We start from the raw sequence: 11665 nt of genomic DNA, 5'->3' as shown, positions 1-11665 counted from the left end.
CCTCATGGTCAGAAGCAGTTGACCAACATATAATAGATGCCACAGTTTGTGTGTTTGTGTGTGTGTGTGTGTGTGTGTGTGTGTGTGTGTGTGTATGTGTTTATTTGGTTACAGTTCAGTGAGGTTTTGTTTATGTTTGTCTTTCTTTTTGAGTGTTGGTTTGGTTTGGATAGAGTTTTGTAGGGAGGGGGAGATGTTGTTTGGGGAGCTTTGTGATTGTATTGTGGTTGTATTGGGCTTTTATTTGTCTGTTTGAGAAAGAACTTAAAGTTGGCTGGGTAGGGAGGGGGAGGTAGAAGGACTCAGGGGAAGGAAAGAATATGATCAACTATACTTAAAATTTTAAATTTCTTTAAAAAACTTCAAAGGTAAGAACTAATACATGGAGTCTAGGAAGATGGCTCACTGCTTAAGAGCAGCCCTTCTCCCTGTTCTTACAAACTCCTCTAACAGAGCCGGTGTCACAAGGCATTAGGCTCTCTGATGGTCTGTCTCTCTACAGAAGCACACTGAGGACAGGATCTGCATCAGATTCATCCTATTACTATGAGTTAACAATAAGAACAATTTTTTAAAAAACTAGGGCTTTCTCAGGTCAAACAAATCTCTTTCCATCCTCCTTCAGAAAAATCCAGGTGTATCATGGGAAGATGAGCGTCCAAATTGTGATGTGAGGCTGTGTTGATTGGCGCTTTGTCACCAAGGGTGAACCCCATCCCAGATGACTCCACCAGTGAGGACCTCATGCCCTGAGCGTGACTCAGCCCACAGTGCTCCTCCTCCCCAACCCAGCACCCACCTCTGCAGCAGGTCGGGCAAGCATCTTAGTGGGTGACCTCTGGAAAGCATGTGCTCCTGGCCTGCCAGGCCTGGGGTCCCCTCCCTTGAGTCTGCTACCAAGGGGAAAAAGGTAGAGGGGAGATGGAGAAAGACATCCAGAAGAAGGGGTGGAACAAGAAGGCATCCACGTCCATCACAAGGTCGTTCTGCATGGCTAATTGTATAATCAACCGCGGATGTGGCCAGAGTCGGCTAGACCAGAAACAAATATCCAAGGTCAAGAAATACTAATCGCCTCTTTCTGCTGTGCTTTTCTCTGACTAGAAGATCCCAAGGGAAGCAAGGAGGAGAAAAGAACTCATCTAGAGCATGCCTTGAGGGCAAACTTCCAGAAACTTCAGTCATTTGGAAGCCAAGCAGGAATTGGAAAGAAACACATAAAAAGCTTCTGTAAACGTGATCAATACTTATCAGTCAAGACCATGACAGCAAGGGACAGAGGAAGAACTGTCAGAAACCGGAAGGGCCTGAAGGGATACAACAGCTGTGAATGACTAGGGATCCTGAATTGGAACAGAAAAATAACATTCTCGAAAAATTGGCTAGGGTCACATACAATATCCTGTTAGTCTCCATGTTTTAGGATTATATATCTTGTTGACATCATATGTTGTTAACATTGGAGGAAGCTGGGTAAAGTGTATACATAAACTCTTTGTACTGAGCTATTGGCTTTTCTTTAAGTCTAAAAATATTAAATTTAGAAGGAAATTTTGTGTGCAGCCAGTGATATCCTGGTAAAGATAGTGACATTGTCCCCACTAAACCAGATTTTGCTGGTTGTCCATGAAATATAGATTGCTAACTGGTTTACTTAGTTAATTTGTGATTTTGGAAAGGGTCTCACTGTGTAGACCAGGCTGACCTCAAACTCATGGAGATCCCCCTGCCTCTGCCTTTCAAGTGCTGAGATCAAAGCTGTGTGCCACCATGCATGGCCCTAACTTCCCAATTTTGTTTCCTATTGTTCTCTCGAGAAGCTCACAGTTCTCTGTGGAAGATCTCAAGCTAGGGGCTTGATGTTGAACTAGACTCTCAGTTCCTGCCCAGGAGAAGCAGGCCTGGGAGACAAGTGTGTACACAAGAAAACTTTGCCTGCTATACACGAAGCTCTATTCGTGAAGTCCGGGGGCGGGGGTGGGGAAAGGGGTCATAGAAGTCTCCAAAGGGGCCATTGGGGTGTCTAAAGTGGTCAAGATACAGAGTGAAGATGGACAGTGACTAGGAGAGAACATGGACATATGGGCAGGGCCCTCATCAGAAAGGATCTGGACCCTGCTGCCACAGGACCCTGGGGAAGGAAAACATAAGCAGAGATGTTGCTGAAGGGCTTTGACAAAGACAAGGATGGACAGACGGTCCGGAGCCGGCAGTTGGGAAAATATCAGTTTGAATCGTGCCTTGCTTTACTCCAACCCCACTCACAGTTCTCAGGCTCAAGCCTGAGGCTTTGCTCATACCAGGCAAGCACTCTACCACTGGACTGTGTCTCCAGCCCACATTTTATAATCCTTTCAAAGTTTTGAGACAGGGTCTCACTAATTCACCTAGACTATCCTTGAATTCCCATGCAGGCCTCATCTTTGTCATCCTCCAGCATCAGCAGCCTGGGTAGCAGCCTGAGTATGCACCACCAGTCCTAGTTTGCATCCTGCTTTAGAAGTGCACCTATACAGCACTAGAATGACTGAGATGACAGTCCTCACAGAGATGCTGAGAAAACAGTCCAAGTTCATGAGCTTCCATCTCCCCACCTAAAGACATTTAACTACACTCGCCAGGGTATAATTGTTCCTGCAAAATGTTATAATCAGCATACGTGTTTCAGGAAACAGCTTCTCACCGAAGCATCTCAAGTTCATCACCGACAGCTTAAAATGACTAGTAATCAGAATAGCCCACAGCACCCCGAAAATAGGTATAGTAATCATACGTCAATTAAAGACATGAAAATGACTGGCAGGTAGCCTGGGGCCCATCAGATAGAAAATGTCCCAAATGCCTTGGTGCTGGGCTCTGACATTCCCTACTCAGAGTGTCAAGGAGGGGCACACATGGCTAGAAACTTTCTTGAACTCCCGGGAATCATCAGAAGCTTTGAGAGAGAAGGCCAGCATGAAAGAGAGGCAGGGAAAAAGTCACACTTCACGTTGGCCACACCAGTGAAAACCCACCAAAAATCTAAATGGTTTGTCCCAAGATACACAGTTAAGTACACAGAAGAGAAGGGGTTTGAACTTCAGTCTTCTGATTCCAGGCCCCCAGAGCTGGAGGCTGAGAGAACATTTCAATGCTTTCTGTAACTCTCTGTGTGCCAGACCAGCCCCACTTCTCCCTCAACACGACCCTGATTCATTTTCATATCTATCCTCTAAGATATCATTGGGAAAGATCGGCACACACACAGATGCACAGGCACACACGCGCAGAAGAGCTTTTCCATAGAAGATGACGTTTTCTGTATTATAATGCATCCATAGTCCATCTCCTTCAGAAAGAATCAAGCCCACTTTTTCAAAACACACACATCCTGTTTTCTCTAGCAAGTGGGTGCCTTATGGTACCAGGAAACATACATATACCTTTATTTTCCTCTATCAGGAAATAAGTCAGGACAAGAGAAAACATTATAATTTTTTTAAGTGAGAAAATTGGGAAAAAGAAAAAATACAGACGGGATTAAAAGCTCCAGAATGACACAGAAATGTACAATTCCCACATATGCAAGAGATGAAGTTCCGACTCACCCCAAACACCCAACTCTCCACCCCACCCCCACCCCACCAGGACTGAGTAAGTAGCAGAGGGAAGGAAGAATCATATGACAAGGTATTCAATATTCAAGAGATGCCTTCAAATAAATGAAAAGACGAAGGAAATGGCTATTCGGAAGAAAGGAGACTATTTTTGTAGCCTGGAAATTCTTGCACAGATGGAATAAATATTACTTCCTTTTCCTTCTGCCTCTTCTGTTTGGAATCCCATGCCAACACCCCACCCAACCCCCCCACCCCCTCCACCTTCAAGCTGGGAGCCCAACTCTCTCACTGAAGCTGGACTTGTACACACCAACCAGATACATTATTATTTAGTATTAGTATTGTTGCAATTATTATTATTATTGTTATTATTATTATTATCATTATTACTGTAGTTTAGTAGTAAGAAGTACATCATTCTGCTGTTCAGAGAACCTGCACAAAGAAAAATGTAGTCATGTACCCAGCATCCAGTCCAGAAACAGCACTGTGGGGCTACCTGAAAACTCTCTCCCAGTCACAACATTGTCCCCAACAGAACCTGCCCAGACTCTCAAGATAGGCGGTCGTCCTGCTTTGGGTCTTTATGTAAACAGTCATATGGTGTCTGGCTTCTTTCGCTTAACACTGTTTGTCAGTCTTCCATTCTGTAGCCTGTGGCTGTCCTACCCTCACTCTTGTAGCTGGAGTCTGTCACGTGACTCTACTACAACTTGTTTTCCCTTGAATGGACAGAACAATGAAGATGGCCATGGGTTGCACTTTGTACTCTGAATTAACTCTATAATTCCTATAATGCCAGAGTTCAGGAAATGTCAATATTATTCTTCCAAACTTTTTGATTAGACTCAAATGCAGTCTCTGAAAACTGTCTGGCAGCTGATATTATTTTAAACACCGAAATCTATTTTTGCAACTCAAGATACTTCAGTCCTGGGGCCACCAGAGGGGAAAACAAAAACAAAAACAAGTAGAAAAAGCTGTAAGAAAAGTGTTTTTCTTTTCGCTCTCGTGCAAGTTAACATTCAACATTTGTATGTAACATAGATTGAAAACTGGACTCTCTACTTTTGGACATTAGTAGTTGGTGTTGCTTCTGACAATGGTCCCAGAAAGTATCCTTGTTTTTCCTCCCATTTTCTATGCATTGTGTTTGTCCCTCATCCTTAGATTTTACTGTATAAACCCTTTTTAGCCATCAATGTCTCCTCTTCCAAAAAGCCCTCCAGGGCTAATCCAACCCATATTCATTCCCCTCCCTTCTCAGGATCCACGTCTCAGGTGTGTGCAATAAAAGGAAAAAAAAAAAACTCTGACATAAGAAAGACCCATCTGGATAGAATACCACCATGCTTACTACTGTAAATGGATAAAGGATTTAAGGATAAAAAAAAAATCACAAATGTCATACAAATATAAAGTGAACACATGTCTAAAATTTTTATTTAACTTACTAGTGAAAAAAAATCATTAAAGATGGATGTGTTGTTCTTTCTCATAATGAACCTAGGTTTAAACACATGCGAAGCCTTGAGGTGTGACAGCACAAACCTGTAACCCCAGCACTTGGAAGGTGGGTGTAGGAGAATCTAGAGTTCAAGGTCAGGGGCTGGAGAGATGGCTCAGCAGTTAAGAGCACTGGCTGCTCTTCCAGAGGACCTGGGTTTGATCCCCAGAACCCACAGGAAGGCTCATAACCATCTGTAACTTCAGTCCTAGAGGATTGATGCCTACATATGCAGACATAAATTCAGGCAAAACATGCACATGCGTAAAATTTTTAAAAAATAATTTTACAAAGAAGTCCAAGGTCATCCTTGAATACATAGCAAGTTCTAGGATAGAATAGGCTACATGAAATATTATCAAAAAGAAAAGGGGCTCGAGAGATGGCTCAGTGGTTAAGAGCACTGACTGCTCTTCCAGAGATCCTGAGTTCAATTCCCAGCAAGCACATGGTGGCTCACAATCATCTGTAATGGGATCTGATGCCCTCTTCTGGCCTACAGACATACATACAGAGCATTCAAATATAAAGTTTTGAAGAAAGGAAGGAAGGAAGGAAGGGAGGGAGGGAGGGAGGGAGGTAGGGAGGGAGGGAGGGAGGGAGGGAGGAAAGGAGGAAGGAAGGACAGCTCAGGGGTTAAGTGTGTTTGCTGCTCTTCCAGAGAACCCATTTGGTTCCCAGGATCCACGTAGCAGTTCACAACTGCTTGTGTTTCCAGGTTCAGGGACTCAAATGCCCTCATCTGGCCTCCTAGGGTACCTGCAGCCAGGTGGCATACACAAATACATACATATAAGTAAAATTTCTAAAGATAAAATCATTTCTCTTCAACGAAAGGGAGTAGGAAGAGAGGAGGACTATCTGGGGTCAGTAGGAGGGGAGAGGAGACAGGGAAGGTGATGTGGGCAGATATAAGCAGAGTACAAAGACATGTATGAAAACGTCCTAAGCAAGGTAATTGTTTTGGATTACACTATTTTTTATTTTTAAAGGATGTTATGCCCTATTTTAATGGAGACTCCAAAGAATGCGTATTTACGGACAGCTGTAGCCCAGCTCCCGTAGACTTCACAGACAACTCAAAGGACATGAAAATTTACATCACTTCCCATTTTCCAGAACTTGTAGTTTACCTACAATAGCTCAGAAGCCATGGCAGGAGCAAAGCCCTAGAGAGACAAACGACAATATTCAATTTAGATGACACCTGGCATTTTTTAATTAAAACAAACAAACAAACAACTCTTACTCTTTCTTGGTGATGCCTACCAAGAGACATCACTAGAGAATCACTAAATGTCAAGGGCCTTGATCTCTAGATCTGTGAGGGGGAGGTGTGGAGGGGCATCCCGTACACAAAAGTGCTGAGGTCTCAGCACATCAGAGCTATCTCCAAGAAGTATGGATATTTCTCTGTTGCATGAGTTTCCGCATTTTCTGTAAGCTGTCACCTCTGTGCTAGTGACTTTAGGAAAGACCCTCTCTCCACCACCTCCCACCAGTCATGAACCAAGGTCCCTTGTTTCTTCAACATCTAGTGCCACCAGAACAAGCTCCGAGGCACTGGCAACATAATTTATGTAGAAAGAAGAAAATTCTTCATTAAATTAACAGAAGAGGTTTTCCTCCCACACCCTTAAGGTCAAGGCCATGTAGCGATTCGGGTCCTTTATGATATAGCTCAAGACCAGAAAAGCATTGCACCACACTTCTATAAAAGTGTGCCAGCTGACTTAAGGAACCTGCTCTTTACAAATTGAAATTGCTTTGGGGGAGATGGTAATTCCCGGTCAGTGACTAGGGTAGCATGAAGTATGCTGTGTGACTCTAGGGTTAAGTCTCGACAGTCAGCCTTTAGAGGCTCTCAGTGAACTGTCATGAGAAGTCCCCATGGTCCATTGTACAATGTTATACAACAGACTGGTAATTTATAGTGCACAGAAATGCATTTGGCTTGTGTCTCTGAAGGCTCTGAAGTCTAAGATCAAGGGCCACACTTCGGGAGCTTGGATCTGGGGGGTGGGGTGGAGGTGAGACCTTGTGTTGCTTCATAGTATGTTTCCAAGTATCCCACAGGTAAAGAGAGTAAGGGAGGGGGGCTTCTAAGGATGCCACTCTAGTGGCCCAACTCCCTCCATAACAACTCAGGTAGCTCTTCAAGTTACCCACCTTTCAATCCTCTTGCATCAGCAATTCTAACACATGGACAACTCTGAGCAGATGTTGAAACCTTATCATGACCCCATGATTCCCTAAAGGGCTTCCCTCTGCAGCCTCCCTGCCTCATTCTTGACGGAGCAGATGCCAGCCATCACTATGCATCCCTGATGTCCACGAAGCACACTGACTTACCAGCTGGCTTAAAAGATGCTCATAGACATATACAAACTTACCCATTGGGGTGTCTACTGAGGTGTTGTCTACAGGTAGAGAAGGGAAACAAGCTAGATATCCACCAGTAGAGAAAGATTTAAGTAAAATCCCGAATGACAGTACTGGGCAGCTGTTCACACTGTGACACAGGTGAGGAGAGAGGCCACGCTCAGCAAGCTCGTTCTATTTAAGGATGTATGCAGTCATACAACATTTTTTTTAAGGAAAAAGGAAATACAGTATTAGAGTGGGTGGTTTTACCTTCTTTCTCTAATGTTCCCCTCAAATCCTACTCTCGTCTGCATCTGTGAATGGGTAGAGATTCAGAGACAGCGGGCAAGCAGTCACAATCCAACTCGTTTAAGGAAGTCCCAGCCTCGCCGAATCCACTTGAAACAGCTTGTCTTAGTTAGGGTTTACTGCTGTGAACAGGCACCATGATCAAGATAACTCTCATAAGAGCAACATTTAATTGGGGCTGGCTTACAGGTTCTGAGATTCAGTCCATTATCATCAAGGTGGGAACATGTTAGTATCCAGGCAGGCATGATGCAGGCAGAGGTGAGAGTTCTACGTCTTCATCTGAAGGCTGCTAGTGGAAGACTGATTTCCAGGCAGCTAGGATGAGAGTCTTAAACCCACGCCCACAGCATACACACCTACTCCAACAAGGCCACACCTCCTAATAGTGCCACTCCCTGGGCCAAGCATACACAAACCATCACACGGCTTCTGGTTCCGAGGCACAGGTTTCTCAGACCAGAGATACTCAGAAAACAGGGTGGAAGTGTAAAGCAATGAGCTCTTTAAGACTGTGTCTTCCCACTCAAAATAAGCCACCTACAGCCCATGCCCCTAAAACATATACACACTCCAGCTTACCAAAGAGGGACCACTCAACAGCTAAAATATCCATCTGGATCAACTGCTGTCTGTTCATTGAGTCCTGGCCAGTCTTGGTGTAGCAGGCAGAGCTGTGGCCTAGTAGTCAGCCTCCAGTCCTCGCTCCCTGGTTTGGTCCTATCTTGTCTTTTCCTGGTCTTTTATTTGTTCACCCACAAAATAAATGAAATGTCTCGGTTTGGACAAAGATCCCACCCAAGCCTTTTCTTAGGGTCCTTCATTGTGGCCCCATTGTTCACACGGCTCAATCCTCCCATGACAGCCCCCAGTGGGCTGAGATGAACCCCTCTAGGTGTTCAGAAAGGAGCCAGTCAAGGATGCAGAGTCCCAAATGAACAGTTATCCACCGAGGTTGGGAGGAGCCGTGGTGCCTTGCAAGGCTGAGGTACAAAGCCATCTGTTTTCTCCGGGAGGCTGCTTTGTCCCCACCTCCCAGTTGGTGCCTGCAGCTGGCTCACTTCTCTTCCACAAGGTCCCCAGGGCTCCTCTGCTTCCCCAAGGTTTTATCATCAACATGTTGAGCTCTTTGTCATCATGTTTTATTTTCGAGAACTGCCTTTTAGCCAGTGGCAGGCGTCAGGGTTTCGGATGTCCTTCCTCCTTCAAACCTCAGCTCCCTCATCAATAAAATAAGGGTTTGGAGAGGGTTGGCAACAACTCAATTTATGGATTCCCTGGTCAGATTTACCAAGTGTCAGCCTGGGCAGACCCCTGCAGTCTCACCAGGATGGAGCAGCCCTTGTGGGACTCTCCCAGATGAATAAATGTTCCAAATGAGTCTGCCAGTAACTGTAGAGCGCACCAGCATATTTAAGTGTGCAATAGGCAGGGACCTTTGTGGTAATGATGAAAAATAGTAATAGGCCTGGGGGTGAGCTGCGGCATGTCAGAGGCCACAAAGTGGGGTGCATGCAGGGCAGGAGCTGGACCCAGGTCCCTCCCCGGAGCCAGGTGTCTCCTAAGGCAGGCTTGCATCTGCCAAGACTGAGCACCAGGATAGAGGGCATCAGGTGGGCAAGGGGAGAAGAAAATAGGCTGCTGAGAGCTCAGTTGGAGGCCTTGGTCAAGCCTATGTGAAGAGAATTCTAACAGCTGGGAACCAGCGGCCTTGCCAGGCTCCTCTGCCCATCCCAAAGGCCAGCAGCCTGTGTCCCTTCTGCTGTCCCCACACCGCCTTCCGCCCTTAGCTCTTGCCTCTGTCCAACCTTTCTGGCTGTCCATTCCTGACATATGGTTGGTCCACCCTTCACTGCACGTGTCTGTCTGTCCACCCTTCACAAGTCTGCCCCGTGCGCCGGCCTCCCTACATCCCTCGGCCTTCCCGCCGCCCTGCCCCGCCCGCCGCTGTGTGGGTGTCGGGCTGGCTGTGCGCAGAGGGGCGCGGCTCGCCGCTCCCACCTCCTCCGCGTCCCCATCTCAGCAATGACCCGGGTCCTGGCGCCGCTGAGCTGAGACCGGGGGAGCCGCGCCGCCGCCGAGGAGGACCCGAGAGGGTGACGGTGGCGCGAGCGGCGGCGCGGGGACGGCGACGGGCGGCCGGGCGGGGCTGCTGCTGCTGCTGCAAGGCAGGGCAGGGCAGGGCCCCGGAGACCGCCGGCGGCGGTTCGCCCGGGGATCGAGGGCGCGGGTCGGTTGTGCCCGGCCTCGCCGGTGCGCCCCGCCCCTGCACGCACAGCAGGCCCAGGCGGAGCGGCGGGACGCCCCAGCCCAGCCCGAGCGCCGCGGCTTCCGAGCGGGAGCCGGAGCCCGAGCGGGACCGGAGCTGGAGCCGAAGCTGGAGCCGGCACTGCGGCGCACGGAGCGGAGCGCCGCAGCCAAGCCGAGTAAGGGGCGCGGGGCGCTGGGAGGGCCGCAGACGGGGGTACCGGCTGCTTACGCACGCGGCCGGGGACGCGCTGGGCGGCGGGGGACGCGGTCCCGAGCGGAACCTCAGCGCACGAGGAACTGAGCGGTTTCCCCGAGACTCCTGCGCTTCCTGATCCCGCATCCCCCCAACCCCCGAGAGGGTCACCGGGACCCGCGAACCCCCGGGAAACGCGAGGAATCCGAGGTCTCCCGCCTGCCTGAGTCTCAGACTAGTATTCTCCCGGGGTGCAAGCCCATGACAGGGTCCCCAACTCCGCGCCCTCTCTTTGAAGGGTCGCGAACCAGCCCACTCAAGAAAAGACACTAGGGAGCGCTCTTGTCTGGTGTGAGAGAGGAGAGGGACTGGGGTTCTCCGGAGTTTGAGCCTGAACCTTCTCCCACCACCTTAAAAGCCAGGAAGTTTGATGCTCCAACGGCCGGGTCACCTGGACCATGCCTCATATTGTCGCACCTAGGACAGAAAGAGCATTCTCGACACCACCCCCGACCCCTCCCTCCATAAGGCAGACTTTCCCGTGTGTCTCTTGCAAAGGACTCGAAGCTGAATCCGAGCTGGCGGTTCCGCTGACTGAGCAGCGCTGAGTGGTATCTGCCACTCTCTCCTTCCCAAGCTCAGCAGTGCCCACTCTGCACCCAACTTACTCCTTTCCTGGTTGTCCTTCGGGTTCTGCGGTCCAGGGACAGGCGCGTAGGGTCGACCCTGGTCTACCTTCCTCAGCCACTCCTGTGCCAGCATAGGCAGCCAAACCCAGGCTGGGAAGGGGTGAGCACAAGTGACATACTAGAGAACCAGGGGGCAATAAGAGTCTTCATTCAGAGACCAAGTGCACCTGAGGGCCAACAGATGGCTCTCTAGATTCTCCTCAACGATAAGCACTGCTTACTAGATGACTTCACCTCTGAGTGCCTCAGTTTCCCTCTTTGAAAAGTATGCATGATTCTGTTAGTGGACTGCAGGATCTTTGGAGCCATGAGACACCCCTTTGGCTGATTTCCCAGCTGTGTGACCTTAGGCCAGACACTTGACTTCTTTGAGCCTCAGTATCCCTCACCTAGAATGTATGGAAGATGAATCCAGATCATTAGATGATTCTTCTGTAGAACCTGACACACATCTGGCTACTGACTGCATTTGGCCACAGGTGTTGTTTCCTGAGGTAAAGCGAGTTTGCGTGAGCCAACATGGTGCTCCCTTCTTTCTCACCCTCTGTGAAGGCCTTGGGCTCTCTGGGAGCCTACTGACACCTCTTTGCAAAACAAGACTTTCCTTTAGCCTCCCTCTTTCTCGGGCGCTTGCTTACATCTTCTGCCCCGCCCAAACCTTTCCTATGCCCCGCCCAAACCTTTCCTATGCCCCACCCAAACCTTTCCTATGCCCCGCCCAAACCTTTCCTATGCCCCGCCCAAACCTTTCCTA

General features: G+C 48.4%; 1 protein-coding gene across 2 annotated transcripts in view; it reads left to right on the top strand.

Annotated features, from left to right (window-relative positions):
* The first annotated feature begins 10146 nt into the window (after positions 1-10146).
* Positions 10147-11665, top strand: part of Bean1 (brain expressed associated with NEDD4 1) — a 53214-nt gene continuing 51695 nt past the window's right edge. For both annotated transcript variants that reach the window (XM_028770450.1, XM_028770451.1), the window contains exon 1: positions 10147-10205. The gene's annotated coding sequence lies outside the window, so the exon portion shown is untranslated. The remainder of the gene's footprint in view (positions 10206-11665) is intronic.

This window comes from Grammomys surdaster, unplaced genomic scaffold (genome assembly GCF_004785775.1).
Source record: "Grammomys surdaster isolate TR1022 unplaced genomic scaffold, NIH_TR_1.0 201, whole genome shotgun sequence".
NCBI lineage: Eukaryota > Metazoa > Chordata > Mammalia > Rodentia > Muridae > Grammomys > Grammomys surdaster.
This window is presented reverse-complemented; position numbering and strand designations above follow the sequence as displayed.